The sequence below is a fragment of the Megalobrama amblycephala genome, unplaced genomic scaffold (genome assembly GCF_018812025.1).
Source record: "Megalobrama amblycephala isolate DHTTF-2021 unplaced genomic scaffold, ASM1881202v1 scaffold417, whole genome shotgun sequence".
NCBI lineage: Eukaryota > Metazoa > Chordata > Actinopteri > Cypriniformes > Xenocyprididae > Megalobrama > Megalobrama amblycephala.
In genome coordinates, this window is record NW_025953366.1 from 62,631 (window position 1) to 75,252 (window position 12,622).

Here is a 12,622-nt window from a genome sequence, read left to right on the forward strand (position 1 = left end):
CTTTCTTTTTCAGAGTACTTACATTTTAATTATGTATTGATATATAAATAAAGTTTAAACAAATTTTGAAAAAAAGTTTTTTATACATTTTTTACCTACCCTGCCTTTAACTTGTAGTGAACTCTGTGGTGAATATTTCTTTAAATCTTTACATACTAAAATGTTTAATCATTTTACAATCAGAGTGAATCAAAGAAAGACTCACTGACTGTCAACACACTACACTGAAAATAAGACATTAATATAAAAATGTTTAGATTTATTCATATTTCTGTATATTCTCTCATTTTTTCAGCTTGTCTGCCTGTTCCTGTCATCAGCAGTAACTCTTCACAATGTTCTTCATCATCATCATCATGTTCATTGGTGTGTTCAGCTGTGAATGTGAGTCATGTGACTCTCTCCTGGTACAAAGGAAACAGTTTATTGTCCAGCATCAGTGTGTCTGATCTCAGCATCAGTCTCTCTCTACCTCTGGAGGTGGAATATCAGGATAAAAACACCTACAGCTGTGTGCTGAACAATCCCATAAGCAACCAGACGAGACACCTGAACATCACTCAGCTCTGTCACACATGTGCAGGTACGGTGGTGTTGATATTAAAGTTAATTTTCTAAGCTGATCTATCAAGTTATATTGTGCTGGTGTTTGTTTGTTGTAGATCAGACAGACAGATTCAGTCACACTAATGGTTCATTTTGTCCATACAGATCAACGCCTACCTTTGTACATAGTGCTGATCTCTGCTGCTGCTGCTGGATCTCTGTTGATTGTACTCGTGATCTGCTGCACCTGCAGGAGATGTAGAAAAACAGGTCAGGAGAGCAATTAATCTATATAAATAAGATCTTTTTTAAGACATACATTTTTACATAATATTAAAAACTGTCATTGTAACTTTCTGTATTATTGTCAATACAGTCGAGACCCGGGAGGAAGACAGAACTGATTCAGTATTGTGTAAACCAACAACACGACTAAAGGTAAGAAGTTTTTGCAGTCAGTTATAGTGTGTTTGAAGTTTGCAGCATCAGACAGTCAGTGAACAGACATTTGTGGTTTGTTGACTCAACCGTCATTATTACCTTCAGTAGAGCAGATCAAAGGTCTACAGGTTAAGGTTTGCAGTGCGGTGTAAGTTTTTCTATTTTGCAAGGCTATTTAAATTCTGCAGAGCTAAAGAAATTCATTAGTACAAATCAAAATGTATTAGCAAATCGAGAATGTTTTTCATCGTTGGATACGGCGGCACACTAGCAATACACAGATTGAAACATACAGCAGTGTTAAAGGGTTGGTTAGTTAGTTAATAAAGACATCATTTAAAGTATATAATATATAATATAATTATAAAATATGATTTACCACTTTATTTACAAAATATTAATCTCCAACACACTTACAGTACACAACATCTGCTCTCGCATCAACTCAGCACGCATACACCATGAACTTTGCGTTGGAGATGAATATTTTGTAAATAAAGTGGCAAATTATGAATTTATGAAATTAAGAAATTATAAATTATATTTTTTGCACAAATAAAGCACTCGTGCCGCTATATAAATTGAGGTTAAACCACTGGAGTCACCTGGATTACTTTTAATGATGGATTACTCTCATCTTTTCTACCTTTCTGGGGCTTAAAAATTGTAGTTGTGTAGACTGTCAGTGCAGGGACAGAAAGCTCTCAGATTTCATCAAAAATATCTTCATTTGTGTTCAGAAAATGAACGATGTGAGGGTGAGTAACCTAATTATTGACAGAATTTTTTTGAGTGAACTAACCCTTTAAACAATATATTTAATTAATTAAAATCTTTTTAAAACCATGATCAGTCTTGCTCTGTCAGTCTCATGTCACTCCGGTGTGTTGTTTGAATTTAGTCTTTAGTTTAGGGACAGACCATTTCTATTTTTTATTTTTGCTCCTGATGTAATCTGTGGCCTAAATAATCTTTTGTGTAAAATCATATGTAATGTGGTTAGCTTAAACCATTCAAAATCAGCTTTTATACCATTAGATTTTCACTGGACAGAAAGTAGGATACAGAGTTGTTACCCATGTAACAAAGAACCCAAAGGTTGCTGGTTTGATTTCATTACAGGCAGGAAATGACTGAGGTGCCCCTGAGCAAGGCACCTAACCCCCAATCACTCCCCGGGCACCACAGCACAATGTCTGCTCACTGCTCCGGGTGTGTTTGCAGTGTGTTTGTGTTCACTACTTACTGATAGTGCTCCTATTGCGTGTGCACTAACTTGGATGGGTTAAACGCAGAGGACAAATTCTGTGTATGGGTTACCATGGCCTTCACATGTCACTTTCATGTTAGCTGCTGAACTCTGCCCTTAAGCTGCAGCGTCTCTGCGGTTCATGATTATCTGAGCTGAAATGCAGCTTGTTTGTTTTGCAGACCCTCTGCAACAAGTGCCTTTGCTGTTGCTTTTGTGTAAAACTGAAAGACAATCATTCTCAGCACAGGCTGTCATGACAAACACAGCAAAAACTCCAGTGTTAAATGAACTGTCCTGGAAGAGAGATTTGATCTGAATCACTAAACTCATTTAGAGCCCAATCTCTGAGTTAGATTTACATTACTGATTACAGCAGCACTGTGATTCTACAGCACAAGATCAGCTTTATCAATGTAATCTGAAAGATTTCTTAAAAGTTCTGATAAAAAACTCCCATCATGCATTGCTGCATAAATAAATTATGAGCTGAACTGTCTTAGTAACTTCCTTTTATTCTTCTTAGATTCATACGCTGATTCTTGATGAAGTTCTTTGATCAGAACAAACTTTTAAAAAATCCTTTGGGTTATAGCTGAATATTCTGCTGTAGAATCACAGTGCTGCTGTAATCAATAATGTAAATCTAACTCAGAGATTGGGCTTTAAATGAGTTCAGTGATTCAGATCAAATCTCTCTTCCAGGACAGTTCATTTAAAATTGGAGTTTTTGCTGTGTTTGTCATGACAGCCTGTGTCTGGCTGTTATAGCTCAGTTACAGCAGCTAAACAAAGTCTAATATTAAAAAGTGAAGGGTCAAGAGCTCAACTAAAACAAACCCTGACTTCGATGATGGTGGCTTAAAAATTGTGATTTTCTCCTTTGGTGATTCTGCTTGTTATCATCAGGTGTCTTCAATAATGCTCAATCATCACTCAATTAATAACCTAACTACTAACTTTAACACTGCTTCAGAGTTAATTTAACACTCTTATTTTAACACTTTCACACACGAGTGTGGTCTCACATATACCTACTCCCATAAGAGTTAATTTAACATTAGTTTTTGCAGTGCACCTTTAGAACTTAATCTGTTTGATGATTTAACGGTTTAAAAGGTCATGACTGATGCCATTTCTTCTAGCTGTTCAATGTTAGCATCTGTTCTGTAGTTTTTCAAAACAAAAGATTAAGCTTTGCAACAGAACCTCACTTGGACGCTGTTAATTTTCTGTTGTATCAGCAGCATTCCTGATTGTGTTTTTTTTTTTTTTTCTTTCTTGCAGAAATCGAAGACAGATGCTGTGTATGAAAATGTTCCTAAAAAACGATGATTAAATACACTCCTTCACATAAGATGATATTGTAATGTCTAAAATGTTGTTTATCTGTATTAGTTGCCTGCTTTAAAGGTTTTAAGAATCTTTCCTTTTGTAACTGATAATGTTGAAAGCTAAATTGATTGTAACTTTCATTATCTAAACGTTCAGGTTAAATCCTACGTTTTCCTATCAATTCTAAGAAAGACTTTTACCTTTAATGAATAAGAGGTAAAAAAATAACAACAACTTTAATGAAGTCAGATTAATTATATTGGAGTCAGATAAATAACTGAATTATGCACGTCATCCTTCAACTGCTTTTTGTTTCCGATCATTGGTTCAAAATAGCAGCATAAGCTTCCAGCCTTACAATTATATATAATGATAGTAAATGTACGTAAAGCTATCCTTTCGCTGGCCCAGTCAAAATCTTTGTACACTCTTAGAAGAAATATAGAAGAATCCTTTAGAGTTCTTTGTAGAACCTATTTAGGGGTTCAAATCATAGTAACATTTTAGTTAACATTTTACTTAAAGGTGCCCTTGATTCAAAAATTGAATTTACCTTGGCATAGTTAAATAACAAGAGTTCAGTACATGGAAAAGACATACAGTGAGTCTCAAACCCCATTGTTTCCTCCTTCTTATATAAATCTCATTTGTTTAAAAGACCTCCGAAGAACAGGCGAATCTCAACATAACACCGACTGTTAGGTAACAGTCGGGGTGTACGCCCCAATATTTGCATAATGCCAGCCCATGATGTTCCCAACATTATAAAAGGCATTAGACAAGGACAGCCAGTTAACGTCTGGAGCTGCACACAGCCGAATCATCAGACTAGGTAAGCAAGAACAACAGCGAAAAATGGCAGATGGAGCAATAATAACTGACATAATCCATGATAGCATTATATTTTAACTGATATTTGTAAATTGTCTTTCTAAAAGTTTCGTTAGCATGTTGATAATGTACTGTTAAATGTGGTTAAAGTTAACATCGTTTCTTACTGTATTCACAGAGACAAGAGCCGTCGCTATTTTCATTTTTTAAACACTTGCAGTCTGTATAATTCATAAACACAACTTCATTCTTTATAAATCTATCCAACAGTGTAGCATTAGCCGTTAGCCATGGAGCACAGCCTCAAATTCACTCAGAATAAAACTTTAACATCCAAATAAATACTTTACTCACATAATTCGAAACATGCATGCAGCATGCATGACGAACATCTTGTAAAGATCCATTTGAGGGTTATATTAGCTGTGTGAACTTTGTAAATGCGCTGTAATATAGTCGACAGCTGGTGTGGCAGGGAGCACGCGATTTAAGGGGGCGGCGCCGAGTGTAAATCAGTGCATTGTTAATGATGCCCCAAAATAGGCAGTTAAAAAAAATAATTTAAAAAAATCTATGGGGTATTTTGAGCTGAAACTTCACAGACACATTCAGGAGACACCTTAGACTTATATTACGTCTTGTGAAAGAACATTCTTGGGCACCTTTAACTAGAAATATTAAAATAACCATAGGAATTCACAAATCAAACTGTTATGCAGGCTAAAGACATTTTTATTAGCATTTAAAATCACGCAAGCAATATATAACAATCCATAGTTGACATCACATTTTTGAAAAAGGAACTAAAAGTAGTTAAATTAATAAGTGTTAGATAATAATTTAACATTCACATAAGCATTAAACAATTCAAAATCTGAAGGGCTAAACAGTGCTGAATTAGTAATGATTTTTTAATGCTCTATATTGAACAAAAAGTAGACAGACAGAAGATAGAAGTTACTTTTGACAGTGTAATCAGTTAGTGTAGGAAACAGCTCTGATTAACCTGAGAAAGAAAGAGAGATTTGCACAATTACAGGTCTTTTTCATTGTTCAGACAAACATGACATTTAAACTGGTCAAACATACTTATCCTGTTCAAGTGCAGATGATCATTTCCATCACACAGTGATAATATTCTACAACACAAACACATCAACAAAACAATAATTAAATGATTACCCTAAAATACAGCACAGCTCAACATGCTTTAAGAAAAGAATTAGTCAAGAAATGGAGGGAAACAGTAGTGAATCTTTACCTTGAACTCCCCGCAGGTCTCCATCACTCCTCACATGAAAAGAACTTCACATAAAGAACCTAATCAACATCTCAAAAGCTTGAAAAAAGGCAGAATGAAACAAGTTACACAGTACAAAAAACAAACAAATATTCAATTTTGCATATTTCAACAAAGACATTCAGTGGAATAAACAAACATCTGATATCTAGAATAAAAAACGAATATCATTGTTTTATCGGTAAACATATTTGTGAAATGCACTTGAAATGCCATTCAGATGATCAATCCCATTGTTACATGCCCCTGCTCTTTCTTTTGTTTTCTTTTTCTTTTCTGAGCATATTGCCAATTTGATGGTGTTTATCTCCAACACCTGTGGCCTCTGCCTATTTAAGAGCTGCTGGTGGCACTTCACTTTTGGCCTACCTCAAGAAACCTGTTGGTGGAGGTTTTGTAGTTTGTTCTTTTTTTTTTTTTTGTAAAGGATGGTGAGATCTGTTTGTTTAGTTATATTAGAATAGCGGGAAAGCATAGGTAAGTAAGCAGACCCGGAATATTCTTTTGTGTTTGTCATTTTCCTTGGGAGTGAGGAGTTTTAGTTTAGATTAGTTAGCTCACCAGTCCCGATTTGAGTTTTGTATGTTTACATGTTTCTTTGTTTTTGTTTGTTTGCTTGTTATAATTTTGAGACTTTTACTGCCAATAAATTTGATCTTGATCGACTTTTGCTTAACTTCTTTTCAACGGCTTTTTATGTTGGTCCATAATCTGGGTCGTAACACCCATTAAAAGGCTCAGCAGTCAGTAACAGTTATGAAATTTTGTATCCATTTCAAACCAATGTCTTTCAGTGCAGTTTTACAGGTTAACCAAAATGATTAATTTCTCAAGTGTTCCTGGGTAGAAATGCCAGTTTAGGGTTAACAAAGCTAGCTGAACAAGGGAGGTTTGTCTGATTAAGGATGTCCCATAATTGACAACCATCTGCAGAGTCTCTGTCCGATAAAGGACGTGCCAATAGCTTCATCCGCTTGTGGAGTCCAAGTCTGATTAAGGACGACTTCTTCTGGGCCACCATTCTCCTGAAAGAAACCGATTTACAGGAAAAGGAAAAACAAATGATTAGGATTGATGATTCAGTTAAACAAACACAAAATTGTGCTTTTTCCCTCTGATGTTTTTCTGAATGTAAAGACCCCTGTTCTACATTCTGAAGTCAAACAGAACAAGAGTAGCGCTATCTTAAACAAGTCAATCATTATTAGTGTTTCTATGTGATGATTTCTTAATGAAACACAAACTCATACAGGGGCTTAAGAAAACCCTTAGTCATTATGTTAAAAGTACACTTATGTGCAGCCAAGACAATGTGTTGACATAATTTCAACTGAAACAGAAAGACAGGGTGATGTATCGAACAGCCTTGCCCCTTTTTTAAAATAGCCAGTAGCGTTTTGTTTATATTACAGCTCGGCCAGAGTCATTAGACTCTGTAATACCTCAGTTTCCTTCTAATCTCTAACCGTTTTTCCTCCTAATGTCCTTTATATGCTTTAATATACAGCATTCTGTGCAGAATTCAAATGGTTCTGATACCTTTTGTGGTCTGTGCCGACTCACCACACACATATAATCCGCTCTGAGCGCTCGTGTCTCTTGACCGGACCAGACTGCGCGCGTTACGGCAGATCATCCTATGTGACACTAAAGCGAAAATGGACTTCATTCGCTTCAAACGAAAGCATGTTTACACCGTCTGAATCATTCCCTATTCTTTATATAGTGCACTATGTGCCATTCACCATGTAGAAACTAGTAAATGTGTGAACAAATTACTGATTTTGAGTGTAGGAGGAGGCGGGACTTCAGATTCTAGAGAGCATTTGATTGGACAGAAGATTTGATGAGAAGCTGAAGTGTGATGTGACTTCATGAAAATCCGTGATCCATTTTAATGGAAGTGAAAGGCTGTAAGTTTTGAATGAATATCTCCTAAATGTGAATTTTGTCATTGTTTTGGAACACAGCAGCTTATTCATAACCTTAAGGCTAACATATACAGTGGTGGTCAGAATTATTGGCACCCTTGGTAAATATGATCAAAGATGACTGTAAAAATAAATCTGCATTGGACAGGACACGGAGGTTCTAAGTGATCTCCCCCAGTCAGTTGTAGACACTATCACGTGCTAGAGCTCCTTCTACCAGGAACCTCTATGCGTTGAAGTGGAACCTGTTTGTCGAATGGTGTTCCTCTCACCGAGAGGACCCCTAATCATGTTCGGTCAGGTCAGTGCTTTCCTTCCTGCAAGAGGGCTTGGAGCAAAGGCTGTCTCCCTCCACCCTCAAGGTGTATGTTGCCACTATTGCCGCACATCATGATGCAGTTGATGGCAAGTCTTTGGGGAAGCACGACCTGATCGTCAGGTTCCTGAGGGGAATGAATCCGTCTCACCCTTCCTCGATACCCTCTTAGGATCTCTCCCTGGTACTTATATCTCTCTGGGGTCATCCCTTCGAGCCTTTGCAGTCAGTGGAGTTAAAAGTACTGTCACTTAAGACCATCCTCTTGGTTGCATTGGCCTCAGTTAAGAGGGTAGGGGACCTGCACTAGGGCTGTCAACGAATATTCTAAATTCGAATATATATTCGAATAGTTTTAAAAAAACAAATTTCGAAGGTGAAAATTAATATTCGAATAAAAAAAAAAAAAATGTGGAAAAAACTGCCCGCAGTAGTAGAGGCGTGGCTGTCTGCTTTGCGAGTGGGCGCGCGATAGCGCGCCTAAGGGTTCAGGGACAGGTCACAGGAGTCGCACTGTCTGGCACAGCGTCACACTGATGAAAGTTAACGCTTCTTGCATGGAAGATGGCAGAAAGTGCAGAGCCCAACTCGACCGCAGCAGAGAAAGCGATTTTAACCCCCCAAAATCGAAAAAGCCATGTCTGGAAGTACTTTGGATTTTGGTCGTTAGGAGGTAAAATTGTTGAGCCGCGAGATAAAGTTGTATGCAAGATACAGTTAGCATACCATTCGACCACTAGCAACATGAGGTCACATCTCGAAAATGTGCACCCAAATGAGCATGCCATAATGTGTGGAACTCCAGCTAAACAGTCACGTCTTGACACTTACTTTGCATCGCCCGCCACAAGCTCTTTGTCTGCAACACGACAAGAGGCCATAACGGATAAATTCATTTCGTTCATTTGTAAGGACATGAGACCGATCAGTGTCGTGGATGGGGCAGGCTTCAGGGAGTTCTGTCAAGCAATGGAACCGAGGTATAACGTTAAACAGAAACATTACTTAAGTGTAGGCTACTGTACTGACTGAATAGATATTGCATGAATAAAGGATAAATGCACTGCTTCCACTGATTTGATTATTTACCGTTTCATGTCAAGGAAAAGTTCCACGTTTACCACAGCACAGCTCGCTCGGAGCGTTCAATATGCTGTAAAACTTCAATTAATATTAATAATATTTGTTTCAATCACTGAATGAAGCCTGCTATATTAAGTCGCGACCTTAAATTGCTTGCACAAAACTCTTGATCAGCACTCAAAATTTGTTTGTTCATTTAAACCGTTATGCGCAGAGAGCGTGAGGGTGAAGAGAGAGTGAGGTCTGCGGTCTTGGCCATTAGTTGATTTACTTGTTTTTGTGTAGGTAATACGTTGTCAAATTTGTTTAAACTTAAATAGACTACCTATACAAGTAGTTATGTCTCTTTGTATTAATTTGTCCTGTTACTGACGTAATGCGCATCATTGACAAAATGCGCAACCAGATGTTCGAATAGTTCGAATATTCGTGTTTTTTTTAGAGGGAATATTCGAACGTCATTTTTGAGCAATTTTGACAGCCCTAACCTGCACGCATTTCCAGTCAACGAATCACTCCTGGAATTCAGGCCCGGTGACTCTCAGGTCATCTTGAGACCCCGGCCAGGATACGTGCCCAAGGTTCCTACCACTCCTTTCAGAGATCAGGTTGTAAACCTGCAAGCGCTGCCTTCGGAGGAGGCAGACCCAGCCCCGGCTTTGCTCCGTCTCGTCCGCACTCTGCGCCTGTACGTGGATAGAACGCGTAGCTTCAGGACCTCAGATCAGCTCTTTGTCTGTTACGGAGGCCAGCAGAAGGGAAAGGCTGTCTCCAAGCAGAGGATGGCCCACTGGAGAGTGGCCGCCATCGCCTTGGCTTTTTAGTCCCAAGGCCTGCCTTGCCCACTCAGGTTAAGAGCTCACTCCACCAGATATCTGTAGAGCTGCGGGCTGGGAGACACCCAACACGTTCGTTAGATTCTACAGCCTTTGTGTGAAACCGGTATCTTCCCATGTGCTTGCTTCCAGTAGCCGGGAAACGCGAAGAACCGGTTCGAGTGTCAGCTTGTAATGCCATTCCGGCCCCCTGGGCCCACTTGGCGAACACTGTCAAGTTCCTATGCCTCCCCTTGCAGCTCGGACATTGCGGAGTGTCTGATGCCAGGCCAAATCTCCGTATCTGACGTTGAGGTTTGGCTGGGTGCCATATGTTGTGACCCCCTCCATGTGAGTGGTCCCATATGCATATTTTCCACGGTCAAACTCCCCAACGGTAAGCCCGTGTCTTCCCTTTTATGTATGTAACCCTCGTTCCCTGAAGGAGGGAATGGAGACATACATCCCGTCGTCACAGTTTCTGTACCTTTGCTGTAGTGCAGACTCAGGTTGTCTCCTCAGCGAAAAACAGAGTGTGACTGCATCTGCTTCTGTATTTATACCCACCTGACGGGGGCAGTGCGCATTATGCAAAAATCACATACCAATTCCATTGGCTTGTTTAGTTTCACTCAAAGCTGATAGTGCTGTAAAAATATTTTTTATTGCAGACAGACAGATTCAGAGCTCACAGTATCTCACCTGAACAGCTGTCCTGTTTTCTGTTTGAACAATAACAACAAACTCTTCCTTTGGTCAATTAGAATAAAAATACATACTTTTACATATTTTTAAAGATTTTTTTTTGCACAATAATGCATATTTACATTTTGTACAATCAGCTGTATGCTGTACTTGCCTTGTTCCCTAGATCTCCTGTAAATCACACCAACAGCAATAAGCAGCAGAAGAAGAAGAACAACAACAACTATTCCTGCAACAGCACCTGGAGACAGACCTGAATCTGGAACAGCTGAAGACAGACAGTCATTATTACTAGAGATCAACTAATAATAAACTCTACCAATACTTCTGAATGACATTTACATATTTCTATTTGCAGTAGAAAGTTGTATGATATTGAATTATTCAATAAATGGCGGCATCTGGTGGGCTTTTGTGCAACAGCAGCTAAAACAGCGGATTCACATGAAAGCTGACTAATATTGCACATTTTTCTTTATTATTAACAATAGACTTCAAAATTGTAAAACTCGCAATGACAAAACTGTGAAAACTGTCTGTCACTTTGATGTACATAAGTTGATAGAGATGATCTATAATGAAAACATTTAGCACTATTTCAAACTGTTTTCTAAAACTACTCAGGTGAAAATAAACTGAATGACTCAATGACACTCACCAGTGACAGAAACACTGAAGCTCCTGATGATGCTGAATCTGCTGCTGTTGATCTTCAGTTTATATTCTCCAGAGTCTGTGTTTCTGGTGTTCATGATGGTCAGAGATCCTGTCTGATTCACTTCAAGTCTGTCTCTGAATCTCTCATCACACTGAACATCTGTACAGATCTGACTCTGATTTCCAATGATTTCAGCCATGAGAATGTCTTTAAAATACCACATCATATCTTTTGATTTTCTTCCTACATCAGGATCAAAAGTGACAGATTCTCCCTCCTCCACAGACTTTCTCTTCATTTTATTTCGTTCAGCAGCAGAAACACCTGAAACACAAACCAACAGGTGATTGGAGGATGTTTGGGGGGAAAGACACATAACATGAGAACTGTGGATATGAAAAAAATAAAACATGCATTATTTATATAGTGCTTTATACAATACAGGCTTTTACATCAAAACCTCTGTATTTTGATTGCTGCGGGAAAATGATGAGAAACTGTTGAGAAAACAACTGAAAGATAAAACAACTAACCAACGGAAGAGCAAAATGTGTTTAAAAAGGACAAATTATGTTTTTTTTCATGTTCATCTTTCTTTAGTGTGTAATGTTGCTGTTTGAGGAAGAAAAAGCTCTGCAAAGTCCCTCCAGCGGGAATTATTCTCTATATCAGCGTCACTATTCCTGAACTCTGAAACGCCTCCATTGCAGTCTTGAGTTTTCTTCCAGGAGCAAATATTCCTAATTTAAACAATTTCCATCCAAGGCATACGCAGAATAAAGGGCCAGAGCCTGGTTGAGTTAGTAGCATGTTGTAGCCATGTCCAAGAGAAACTGTTTTTTCCACCCCAAGTCTAAATCTCCCTCTTCTACGTTCCTAACTTAGGAAACAGTTTCTCAGCTGTACAACCTCAACATTGTGTTGTGTTCAACATTTTTCAAACAAATGTTTTTTGTACCAATGCAGGTCAGATGTTATGAATGGCAAAGTTATAACATTACATTCAAAATGTAAGAGAGGTATAAAATAATGAATCACCACTGTGAAACATAATGCACAAGTCATGTTTGCAAAGGTAGATCAGGTTGATCAGCTCGTTCTTCTTAACAGTCATTATTGGACTCAGAGTAGCTACAGTTGTGTTTACAGCATCTCAGGAAGCCTCCGCAGCTAATACTTGCCGGTTATAGTAAAAGGAGCTACATTTTTTGACATATGCTCCAAGTAAGCACTAGACCAATTACAACACACTGGGGGACTGACCAATCAGTGCAAACTGCGCTTTTTGGAAGGCAGGTTTAAATGAAATGGAAACTAACACAGAGCATCCAAACAGGGTGAAAACAGGCATTGCAGCACTGATGAGAAAAATAATGTTTTTATAGGTAAAGAAAAAAAAAAAACTCTGAATG

General features: G+C 38.3%; 1 protein-coding gene and 1 long non-coding RNA gene across 2 annotated transcripts in view; one reads left to right on the plus strand and one right to left on the minus strand.

Moving 5' to 3' along the window:
- LOC125261482 overlaps positions 1-12,622 on the minus strand; it is a 50,801-nt gene that overhangs the window by 13,762 nt on the left and 24,417 nt on the right. The gene's annotated exons all lie outside the window — the stretch shown is intronic.
- Positions 406-3,558, plus strand: LOC125261476. The gene is made up of 4 exons (XR_007183314.1): positions 406-583; positions 712-816; positions 923-984; positions 3,524-3,558. It is a non-coding gene; the product is annotated as an uncharacterized LOC125261476 (long non-coding RNA).